Source organism: Octopus sinensis, linkage group LG11 (assembly GCF_006345805.1).
Source record: "Octopus sinensis linkage group LG11, ASM634580v1, whole genome shotgun sequence".
NCBI classification, from domain to species: domain Eukaryota; kingdom Metazoa; phylum Mollusca; class Cephalopoda; order Octopoda; family Octopodidae; genus Octopus; species Octopus sinensis.
In genome coordinates this window covers 56,483,487-56,496,113 of record NC_043007.1, presented here as the reverse complement: position 1 = coordinate 56,496,113, position 12,627 = coordinate 56,483,487, and the positions used below count along the sequence as shown (strand labels likewise).

General features: G+C 35.8%; 1 long non-coding RNA gene across 1 annotated transcript in view; it reads right to left on the bottom strand.

Moving 5' to 3' along the window:
• Positions 1–4,406: 4,406 nt before the first annotated feature.
• Positions 4,407–12,627, bottom strand: part of LOC118765280 — an 18,549-nt gene continuing 10,328 nt past the window's right edge. The window contains exon 3 of the long non-coding RNA XR_005001119.1: positions 4,407–4,417. This is a non-coding gene — a long non-coding RNA (uncharacterized LOC118765280). The remainder of the gene's footprint in view (positions 4,418–12,627) is intronic.

The following is a 12,627-nucleotide window of genomic DNA, read 5'->3' as shown; positions in this document are numbered from 1 at the left end:
ACAGACGAATTAGAATATTGAATAATCATCCATATTGGATAAAGTCAATTTTATTTTATTGGGGACGGAGTACCTAGATATTCATTCTGCTGTGTGTGTGCGTGCGTGTGTGTGCGTGTGTGTATGTGTGTGTGTGTGTTTAAATGTAATCATGAGGGAGTAGTTAGGAGACGTGAAGGACATTAGATAAAGGGATACTCTGTACAAGCCCACCAGATGGACTCATAATTGAACAGTCTCATATATGTGTATATATATATATATATATATATATATATATATATATATATATATATACACACACATATATATATATATATACGTACATACATGCATATATATATATATATAATATATATATATATATATATATATATATATATATACACATGTATGTATATATATCTATATCTATATCTATATATCTATATATATAAAATGCATAATATACACACACGCATATATGTAAGCATATACGTATGTTCGTTTTAAGCGGATGGTTTACTCCAACGAATCAAGTGATCAGCACGTGCGATCCGACAGGTGACGAAAAATATCGTTTTGTCAGAAGTATTTAGTATACATCGCAAGAAGCTCTGTATAACGATTAAGTGGTCCATCATCTCCAAACAAATAAACTCTACTATATGTATTGAGTACTCTGTTTCTCTTCTGTATATTCAAGCATAAGTATTTATATGAAATTAAAGGTTGACGTAAGACGTCTGACAGACTTGCAAACACAGGCATAAACATTTTTACTATAAAATAGTATCGAGAAAAAGGGTAACAAGTTCAAATAATGAAAAACTCATTGAATATTCTAAAAGATTTACTGTTAATCCCACTCAAGGTTTCCTTCCAGCTACTATCGTTTAGTTTGAATGTCAAGACGTCCGCAGAAAGGGAATTTTGAAGGATTAGCATTGAGGACATTGGAGCTTAGATGATAACACTCGACTAGACTTGTAAGATTGTTAGGGAAACCAACAAAATAAACAGACGATCAAGATAATAGAGGAATGAATTAATAGCCGAATAAAATGTAAGAATGAATAAGGTGGGGAATGAGAGAATTGAAGATTAGTAAAATAGGAAATGAAATAAGTATAAAAGAAAAAAAACGTATGCAAAGGGAATGAAGTAATATGCCGAGTGAAAGTTAGTAATGAATAGAGAAGGAAAAGAATTAAGCGCGTGAAAAATGAGCAAAGAGAGGAATATTAATATCTAAATAATGATATAATTAAATGAAAGAAGAAAATGGGGTGAAAGGTGAATGAAATATCAATGTAAATGTCTGAGCTCATTGAATGGGTGAAATAAAAATTAAATGGAAAAATGGAATTAGTGAAATGAGTAATGTACGAACAGGTGAAAGAGATAGTAAAGTGAAATAAATCAATGTATAAAGAAAAGAATGAATCAGGGGAATGAAAATGGGAAAGAGAATAAATTTAGGAAATGAAAAAGAATAGCTAGAACATTAAGATCAACAGCAGCTACCAACATAACATAAACCAACGTTATGATAAACAAAGGCAACAACACCAACAACATCAACCAACCCTACATAAAAACAGAAAATCACCCAAACTCGGAAACATATATCTCTTAGCTATCTTTTGTGCAACGAACGCGAAACAAGAAATCCAAGTCAAAAGACACGGGTAAGCATAAAAGGGAAAAAATGAAAAGCTTATGCTGATGGTCAAAATGCCTGAGGGTGAGGTAGGGTGATCACCAACCAGTTACACATCAACACTATGACGTCAGCGACACTACAACAAACACAAAACTAACAAAAACACTTTCAACAACATCACTATCAGCATAACTTAAAAATCACTAAAAACTTCACATCTATAAGCAGAAACAATAACATAATGGTTTATTTAAACAAACAAACACACAAAGCCTTCACAGAACAGTACCACACGATACCACCCACCTAATCATCTTAGAATCTACTAAAAATATTGTGCGTGATGTCGAAAGAAAATTCTCAAAATGTTGTACAAAGTCACGATCAAAGAAACACCTACAAATAAAAGAAAAATCTTCCCTCAACAACTCATTTCCGATTAATATGGCTGTAACCGGAGTAACATAAATGGACATGTCCTGGTTTTGCCATGGAGTAATGTTCTTGACTCAATGATCCCAGGTCACTTGCTAGAGATGCAGTAGCCACCTGTGAAATAAAATTCCGGGACACACACTTTTGTGCCCATTTTGTGCACAAGGTGTACAAATATCGAAATCGGCCTGGATTGGGAGGCGAATGGTGTTATTTCGGAAATGACTGGATCTCAAGATATGGACCATCTTTCTTAGGCACATAAAACCATTAGAAAAAGCGTGGTATATGCTAGCATGTCATATTTGCTTTCATGTGACGGTTATGGTTTCAGTTAACTATATATATAGCAGTCATATAAATAATTACAGATGTGACGATATAAAATTGTTAACTTCATGTATTCACATGATAGTGGCATCTACTGATAGTAGAAAATATTTAAAACGAAGGAAACGATACTTGTCTAAAAATCTCTACTGTTATCTAAAAACAGATTTGAGATCTCGATTCAGTAAGCAATCGATACATTCTGCAATGTGGATAATCAGTCTCCCTGCATAATCTCATCTTATGCTGCACAGTATATTCTACCTTTTGCATTGTTTACCAGTTGTTCAATCGTATTGTTCCATCTTTCCTAAATTAGAGAGCAGTATTAGTCATTTTAACTAGAAATAAAGTTTACGAGTAGCAATTTAAATGAAATGGTCCATGAAGGAATGGAAATCGTATTGCAATCACAACTTATCGGGAGATTATCACCAGCGAGTATGTACACCCGAATGATAAAATGTGGCTATTTCAACGTCAACACTTAAAAATTGTTTAAAAAATTGTTCAAATATGTAATCAGGATTATGACTACTTAATCTTTAAACCTACTTACATTTTTGAACATTTGTTAAGCATAGAGTCAACATGCTGGATTTAGTGAAGAGTTTTAGGACTCAGTGTACTTTTCAACTGACCCATCACGACGTTGATTACTGCGTATAAAATTGGGCCCTTTAATTAGTATTCCGACACCCTCATTACTCATCTACCTAGGGATATCTAAGCCAAGTATACTTGTCTTCAATGTAAGTGGTTAAATGGCAACCCCTGTTTGTTGGCGTACTTCTTTATAGTTAAAGTTACATTTGGAATGTTGAATTCTCTTTCTCCCCCACTTACATCCACCTACACACACCCTCCTCTTCTACACCCAGTTTTAGATCGTCTGCTAGGACATTGTTGATCTATTAGGCTTCTTAAAATAAACATTTTACCCCACCGAAATTCAGTACACATTCCATCGATACTGAAATAATAAAAATAACAGAAATAAATAAACAAAAGATAAAATAAAATAAACAAAAGCCAAATATAGATATAATGTAAAAATGCATATAATCATATACACAGACAGACAGAGTCATAGACATATAAACACAGAATATCTATGCGGGTGCCTATGTCGAAGGATTGATATTCATTGCACCAACTAAGACGATAAAGTAGCTTATTTATCCATTATTCATCATCAGAAACGTTCATGAAAAAGTTCACCTGTATGGTACTGAATAGTTGTTATACTGAAGTACTGAAGTCTATCTCAACGGCGCTAACGGAGTAAGTGAAATAAAGACATGCACATACAAATATAATGAAGCAAAAAAATGGATTTCTAGCGTTGACTGGAACTAGTTCATCGATTAACACCTGATGTCATAATAGTCGTTCGGAAGTACTGCAATAGGACATTTTACCAATGAAAAGACAGCGTAATGGCAAGCTTGGCTCTCGATATGACATCTGGTAAAAAGATACAAAATTCAGATTTAACATCGGATTTGTAATGGATGAGATCAAGTGATTCTACCACCATCTAAGGTTAGATCATGTAGAACTGATGATAATTTCTAGTTTTCTCTACCACAGATATAGTTGAAAGAAGTTGACTTGCAACTCACTAAACGCTTCTCCTGTTCAAAATGTGATGATGCGATAGGCATTGCGTTCTCAGAGACATTATTGTTGTAAAAATAAATGAAAAGATTTCAAATGCCTACCACAACGTTTTGTTGTTTCGGCTCACTGATCATTTCCCAAAATAAAATATTATATTCTTGCTCGAGCAATGTTTCTAAGGGATAGGGAATGAGATTTTGTGTGAGGTTTATTTTTCTGTGTAATTTTCCTTATACATACATACATATATATATATATATATATATATATATATATATACACACACGAGGGGTGTATGAAAGGTTTTGAGCCTTTCAAGGGCTTTGAGCTTTCAAGACTTGTACCTTGTTTTGTTTTTATTGAGAGTCAAGACTTTTCATACACCTCTCGAATTTATTCCTATATATTTTTATATGCATACATACATAAATACATACACACACATACACCCATATCCATAAGGCAAATTACAATTACATTGTAATTTATGTGGCAATTACACAAAATGCTGACCTCATTCAAAAATTTGAAACCAATATATATATATATATATATATATATATATATATGTATATATATATATACATATTTCTTTGTGTCAAAGTGTAAAGCGAATATTGATGAAACAATTGCAGTGGGGATGAAAACATTTACGAAATCAATGAAATAGACAGAAAAACAACATTGAAAAATTTTGCTTAACTTGCTTTCTGATGGAGGTATATGAATTTTCGTTTTACTATTTCAGTCATTTGACTGTGGCCATGCACTACCAGCTTTAAAACTTTTAGTCGAATGAATGGATGCCAGTACTTAACGTTTTTATACATATTAGCCTGGTACTTGTTGCTTTCGTTTAATATTGGATATATATGTGTTTACTATATTAGTAGCCCAAACTGTGAGACGACGAAAGACAAAGCTTACAGCAACTCTAAAATGTTGAAATTTTAGAAATCACCAAAGTGATTAATTCCACTGTGTTAGATATTTAGAGCCATTTTAAAGATGTTCGGAGCAAGATGAGAAATGACCCCCTTAGCGAATAAAAATATATTTCAGGGAACACTCCGAAATTATTTAAAAAACTGTAATTGCGTTGCAAGAGAAGAAAGAACGGTGGCTATGACCGTTTTCCGGGCTTCCTGACATGCGAGAGGAATGGAAGATGTTCTGTTGAGCCTAAGGGTAACCTGAATCCTAAAAATTAAATAAAACCTACCACCTTAAAAAAACAAAATAAACGCAGTTTTAGAAATTGGAATTGGGGAAAACAGAAGATTTACCGATTGAAATATCTTTCTTGTTCCTCTTACATATGTTTTATATTATATATATATATATATATATATATATATATGTGTGTGTGTGTGTGTGTGTGTGTGTGGTGTGTGTGTGTGTGTGTGTGTGTGTGTGTGTGTGTGTGTGTGTATGTATATAGGTTTATTTATCTATCTAAAACCTTTTGATACAGTTGACCATAATATATGTCACAAGCTACATGATCTCAATGTGTTCGGAAACTTGAAGAGTGTCTAACGATTTTCTAAGTCAGGCAATGGAGGCCAATTGAGCCACTTCTTATGAAAGACAAATAGTTCGTGTTGTTCCACAGGGTACTGTGTTTGGGCCACTGCTGATCATAGTGGTCCTCTTTGTCATTCCCTCAGCTGCTCAGATAACCACTCTTGCTAGCTATGCAGATGATACAAAAGAACCCTGGAAAATAAGCGCACGTGTAACAGGAGTTCGACGCAACATACAAGTTGGCTGAGGACAATAACATGCGATTTAATGCTAGAAAATTTCAAGTCCTATACTAATAACACACAAAGCAGAACGAAATGCAGACAAAATACATCCCAGGAGGGATTGTAATACCTGAATCAAAAGTAGTGCGCGACTTGTGCATTGAAATGAGTAATATTGATCTTACGGGTGCATATTATCAACTTGGCAATGAAATGCAGACGACTGGTCGGATGGATCCTTTGAAAGGTCAGATCGAGAGAACAGGAAACCATGATGGTCTTTGGGGGTATATATGTTCTCAGCCACTGCTCCAAACTATAGTCACCACACAGTATAAGATTAACGGCAGAACTTGAAGCAATCCAGTATAAATACACAAAGATGGTTGGTTTCAATGCAACGTGTCATCTACTGAGAAAGTCTAAAAGGGTTCAGATTTTATATCCTAGAACGAAGGCGGAAGGACCTGTGCCAAACTTTGGCATTGAAATTTACACAAACAGCAGAACGGAGCGCCACTGCATAGTGGAAAAGATCCCAACTTCGTTATCAAGTTACAAAACCAGATACTGCACAGCTTGGATTTCAAGAGCCACAGGTCTTCAACATCCTTTCAAAAAGCCTGAGAAATCTCTTTGGTGTAGATGTACGTGTCTTCAACCAAACTGGATATCCTTCAGTCAAGGATTCCGGAAGAGCTTACCTCACGGCAGGAAACGCAGAAGACAGCAGCAACATCAAATTCCCTCATACACAAAATACTACATATCAGAGGTAGTGAAGGTGCAGCAATGCTAACGGCGGCGCCCCAGCATAACCGCACCTCTCTAGCTGGTGCATACACACACATGCACACACACACGCACACACACACATACATATATGTAAATAGAGAGAGAGAGAGAATTCTACAAGGTTAGATTTGGTTACTCCATGTATCTATATATTATTATTATGCAGAGTACATATTAGTAGGTAGGTAGTGACTGACATCTGATCGATTCGACGCATGCCTCATGCCTGCGAGATAATTGTTTATCTACATACAAACATACAACCTTATATATAATATGCTTGATTTGTCTGTGCGTGTGTATGTGTGTGCATGCATGAATGTACATATAAGCACGAATACATACATACATACACTTAGACATTTACGAATACATGTTAGTCGGTATGTAGACATATGCATGTGTGTATATATATATATATATATACACACATACACACACATATATATATGTATATATATATATAATAAAAGAACGAAAATACACACACTTTACATAGTTTTAATATATTTATAATATATTTTGTATTATGTTTGTCGACCTGTTTCCCTTTCGCTAATCATGGCATTGAAATTATTGTAATTTCGTATTTTCTGAAGATGATTTTAGTCCATGTTCTGTGTGAATGAATGTAGAAAGTAAAAACATCTAAGGAGAGGTAATTGGTGATTGTCATTATTTGGACTGGAGAAGTAATTGCTCATCTTCCGGGGAGAGGATAAATAAGTGCAAAAACTCAAAAGCTAAAGTAGTGAGATGAAATATATATAGTGATGGCTATGTGATCAAGAATTGAAATATATACTGAGTTCAAAGTTGATTGTGCATTTATATTTAGACGTGTTCTGTATTTTTCGATGAACAAATTTTCTTTATTCATACGTCCTTGTATAGAACTTTTTAAACTAGTACATGGGGAAAACCGTGAAGTTTGGCTGGATATTACCTGCACATCTCTCTATGTGCTCACTGAAAGCAATCTGTCTGTATTGCGGATTTGTTCCTTATATAGAGTGGTTCTACGTCTCAGTGTCATACTTGTCTGTCCTATATATTTATATCCACAACCTGAGCAAGTTATAACATAGATTAGATTCTCGGAAACACAAGTGAAGTTGGCTTTAATCGCGAACGTCTCTACTTGTTTCAGTAGGAATTCCGTGCCTTCCAGTAAATTGCGGCATGTCCCAAAGTTTGGGTATCCACATTTTTTAACCGTTGGTTTAGTAGTTGTTGTGCTAGAAGTCTTTTCAGCGATTTGTGTTGCTTTTTGCATTTGATTAATTTATGTGTTTTCCGAATGTTGTTCATTTTTGGATCTCTAGTGAGCATAGATAGATTTTGTACAATAGTGTTGTTTGCCTCTTGTTTCTTGTTGTGAGTTGTGAGTTGATATAAACAGTAATGTTTTGCGATGAGGTGTTGTGTTACGTTTTGATTTTGATGCCCTTAATGTTTTAGGGTCTAATTTCTAAGCACGCTTAATTCCGCCGTCTCACCTTCTCTCTCTCTCTCTCTCTCTCTCTCTCTCTCTATATATATATATATATATATATATATATATATAAATTAACAGAATGAGATAAAGAATCCAAGGCTGTGAATAGTTTTGAGAACATTTATAAAGAGAAGGTCTCACAACTGTTTCCAGGATATTTTACATATCCCTTCATCAGAGACGGTGTGAGAAAATGTTTAAGTAATAGTTATTATAGTGAAGATATGAAATGTATAATGAAGTGGTGGAATGAAAACAGACGTGAGATGCAATACAATGCAAATACAATATCCTTACATATCTCACGTCTGTTTTCATTCCTTCACTTCACTCTGTATTTCATATCTTCTCTATAATAACTATTACTTAAACATTTTCTCGCACCGTCTCTAACGAAGGGATATATAAAATATTCCGGAAAAGGTGTAAGACCTCTTTTTAAATGTTCTGAAAACTATTTACAGCCTTGGACATTTTTATCGCATTCTGTTAATTTTAATATATATGCATGCTAATGCACGACCTACGTTGGACTCCCTATTCGTATCATTATCGAACCTGAAGCTTAACTATTATCTGTCAATAGCACTTACTCAGCATTGCCTGATACCTTTGGGTATCTTGACACCAATACCTCTCATATCCCTCCTCTCTCTCTCACTCTCTGTATGTATGTATATATATATGTACATATATGTATGTATGTATGTATGTATGTATGTATGTATGTATGTATGTATGTATGTATCGTCAGTAATTAATATATCCGAAAAAGAAAAGACGCTCCAAAGCATTAGAGCAACAATATATTTTTAAGGAAGTTAAATGTTACAGTCGAGAGATCATTGGTTTCGCACTTGTAGAACGCTTAGCAGTAAAGGAAAACGCTTTATAGGTGTGAAAACAACGATCACTCTATAATCGCCCATAAGTTTTAACCTCCTGCGGTTCTGTGTGGTAAGAACCTTGCTTCCCAATCACATGATACCGGGTTCAGTACCATTGCTCGACACCTTGGGCAAGTTGCTTCTTCTATATCCTTGGGCCGACCAAGGCCTTATGAGTGGATTTGGTAGACGGAAACTGAAAGAAGCCCATTGTATACATACATATATATATATATATATATATGTGTGTGTGTATGTGTATGTGTGTGTGTGTTTGTGTGTGTGTTTGTGTCCCCGCTACCGCTTGACAACTGATGATAGTGTGTTTACGTCCCCGTAATTAGCGGTTCGGCAAAAGACAATGCTAGAATAAAAGTACCAGGCTTATTGGGTCCATACAATCGACTAAAAGAATCCTTCAAGGCGATGCTCCTAAATTGCCGCAATCTGATGTCTGAAACAAGTATATATATATATATATATAATATATATATATATATATATATACTTATTTTACCGACCTCGAAAGCAAGAAAGGCAAAGTCGACCTCGGCGAAAAATTATATATATATATATGTATACAATGGGCTTCTTTCAGTTTCCGTCTACCAAATCCACTCATAAGGCCTTGGTCGGCCCAAGGATATAGAAGAAGCAACTTGCCCAAGGTGTCGAGCAATGGTACTGAACCCGGTATCATGTGATTGGGAAGCAAGGTTCTTACCACACAGAACCGCAGGAGGTTAAAACTTATGGGCGATTATAGAGTGATCGTTGTTTTCACACCTATAAAGCGTTTTCCTTTACTGCTAAGCGTTCTACAAGTGCGAAACCAAAAAATTATAAGAAAATGTAAATGTATATATCTTACCATATTAATGCAAAAGCAGTGTTGCCATACATTTTGTCTGTCATATCAGAATAGTTCTCGAATGGCCACATATTTCGCTGTTTTTCTTTGTTTTGTTTTTTGTTTTGTTTTTTTGCAATGATTAGAAAAAGGTGCGCTCCTGTTTCTTGTAAAACATACCAACTGTTTATGTAATGATACTATAAACAAATGATGACAATCCAAGCAAACATGCTGGAGTAAATGCCTAAAAAAGATCATAGTAAATCATGCTAATGACTCAATTGGCAACATATCTACAAACAAAATGGAACTTGCAAATCATTCCTTCCAGTATTGCCTGCACCAGCATATCGCATTTTATCATTGAAACTGCAAAAACACCACAGAACTTTCGAAGTACATTTGGAAAACAGGCAATCTTAAAAGGTGATCTTATTCACATTAAGTAACTGGTATTACATTATGCAATGGCATTTATTGATGAATAGAAGTTCAGCAACCTCTGGCTTAGAAAGATAATTCATATCATTCGACTCGATACTCCAGTCATAAACATGGGATAATTAATTTCAACCAGTCGGTATAAACATGAATATTTTATCAAGAATTTCCCAAACATCCTACTTCAGATAAAAAAATGCCAGGTAATATTGCATTATCAATTCAAAGTGCAGCGATCACACACAACTTACGCGATTACAAGCAATTTCTTCTCGACCAAAGGTCGATTGAATGAAATTGTGGTACTCATTTGTAATCGTCGTATTTCTTACACATGTATATTCATATACATGTTTATATTGGGTCATCCCATAAATAATGCCGTTTTTCAATTGCATGAGCTAAAAGTCGGAGTGGGTTGGGATAAACTACCTGCATCAACTTGATTTAGAATAGGTAGTAATTTTACCTTGTACTTATTCTTAGTGCAATTTTTGAAGAGTACAGTTCGACTTTAAGTTATTTTCTCAAAGCTATAATGGAAGTGACAAAGAAGCATATTCGGCATATTTTGCTTTATGAGTTCAATAAAGGCAATAACGCAACGGAAAGTGCGAAGAATATTAAAGCTGTACACGGGGATCGGACAATAAGCGTAAACCAGTAGCTACGGTGGTTACGGAAATTCAGAGCTGAAAACTAGAGCCTAAAAGATGAGCCTCGTCCAGGAATATCTGTAGACCTCGACGAAGACGTCCTGCAAACCCTGGTGAAACAAAATCCCATCATAACTGTTGAGGAACTAACAGAGAAGCTTGGATTTGGTCATTCAACACCTGTATGCCATCGGAAAACGACCATCTTTGGTTTCAAGACGAAAGGTGTTCTTCCATCAGAATAATGCTCGGCTACATACAGTGAGGATGACATTCCAAAGGTTGGAGCAGTTTGAATATGAAACGATGCCCCATTCACCATATTCGCTGGACACGAAATTTTTTTCACATGTGAGTTCCGGACAAAAAAGACGAGTCATTCTTGGCTTTCTTTCTTCAGTCAAGTACCAGAGGTCACTACCATTTCGGACAGTTACACTTGAGATGGTTCGATCTGGTTGTCCCCCATAACAATCTAAGCTAAGAGCATTAGACCCCTTTGTAAGAAAGCTAGTGAATGTATACGGCAACAAAGACAAACAGAAAATACAAAAAAACGGAGAAAATGGTACAGAATTACGAATACAAACAACAAAAAATAAGAATAGGTGTCTTTCGACTGAGAACAATTAAAATTGAGCTGGCGTGTATGGATTGAGCTGGCGTGTTGACGATTGGTAATCAGACCAAGAGAGAAAGATCATGGCTGGCTGGACACCAGTTACGTGGAAAGAGGAGAAATGGGTAGGGGACAGCGGGATTGAAGGATTAGAAAAAGCCAGAGACAAAGGGAAAGATGCATGGGAGATAAACGAGTGGGGAATAGTGGGGGTTAAAGAAAGAGGGCGAAGAAGTGTGAGAGAGGGGGAGCGAGAGAAAGGAAGAAAAATGAGAGGGAAATAAAAGATAGAGTGAGTCATACAAAATTTAGATACATACCTACTATAAGCACAAGGGTGTACGTACGCCGCTATATATATCTATATATATATAAATGGAACAAAAACGCAATAGAGGGCATTATGCTCTGGCATGGCTATGTAGTAGGAAGCTTGATTCCAACCATATTATTCCGACGTAAGTTCCACTGCGTGGAACCATGCGTAAGTGTCTTCTACAATAGCTTTGGGCCGACCAGGGCCTTGTGAGTGGATTTAGTAGACGGAAAGAGAAAGAAGCCCGTCATATATACATATGTATATGTGCGTGTGTGTGAGTTTGTGTGTGTGTGTGTGTGTGTGTGTGTGTGTGTGTGTGAGTCTATGTGTTTGCGTTAGTTCCCTCATCACCGCTTGACAACCGGTGCTGGTGCGTTTACGTCCCCATAACCTAGTGTATGTATGTATGTATGTATGTATGTATGTATGTGTGGTGGGGTTGCGTATTTCGGAATTGAATGTCCTTCACTGGTTTCTGTGTTCTCATTTGCTGCAGGGCATCCGAGGATAGCAATGTCCAAAACACTTTTCCAGTGCCACCTTCTGTCCGTTGGAACTCAAAATCACTTGGTTGTGAGCAGGAATTTTTAACCGTACAATGATCCATGCATTCACACACAGACACAGACACACACACAGGCACACCTGCACATGCACACATCCTCTATAGAGTATTTGTGCTTACAAACTGGGAAAGTATTCGCTATAAGATGCAGATTGTTTATAATTTATTTTTTCAAATATACTCCTATGCGCGCACACATGTACACATACA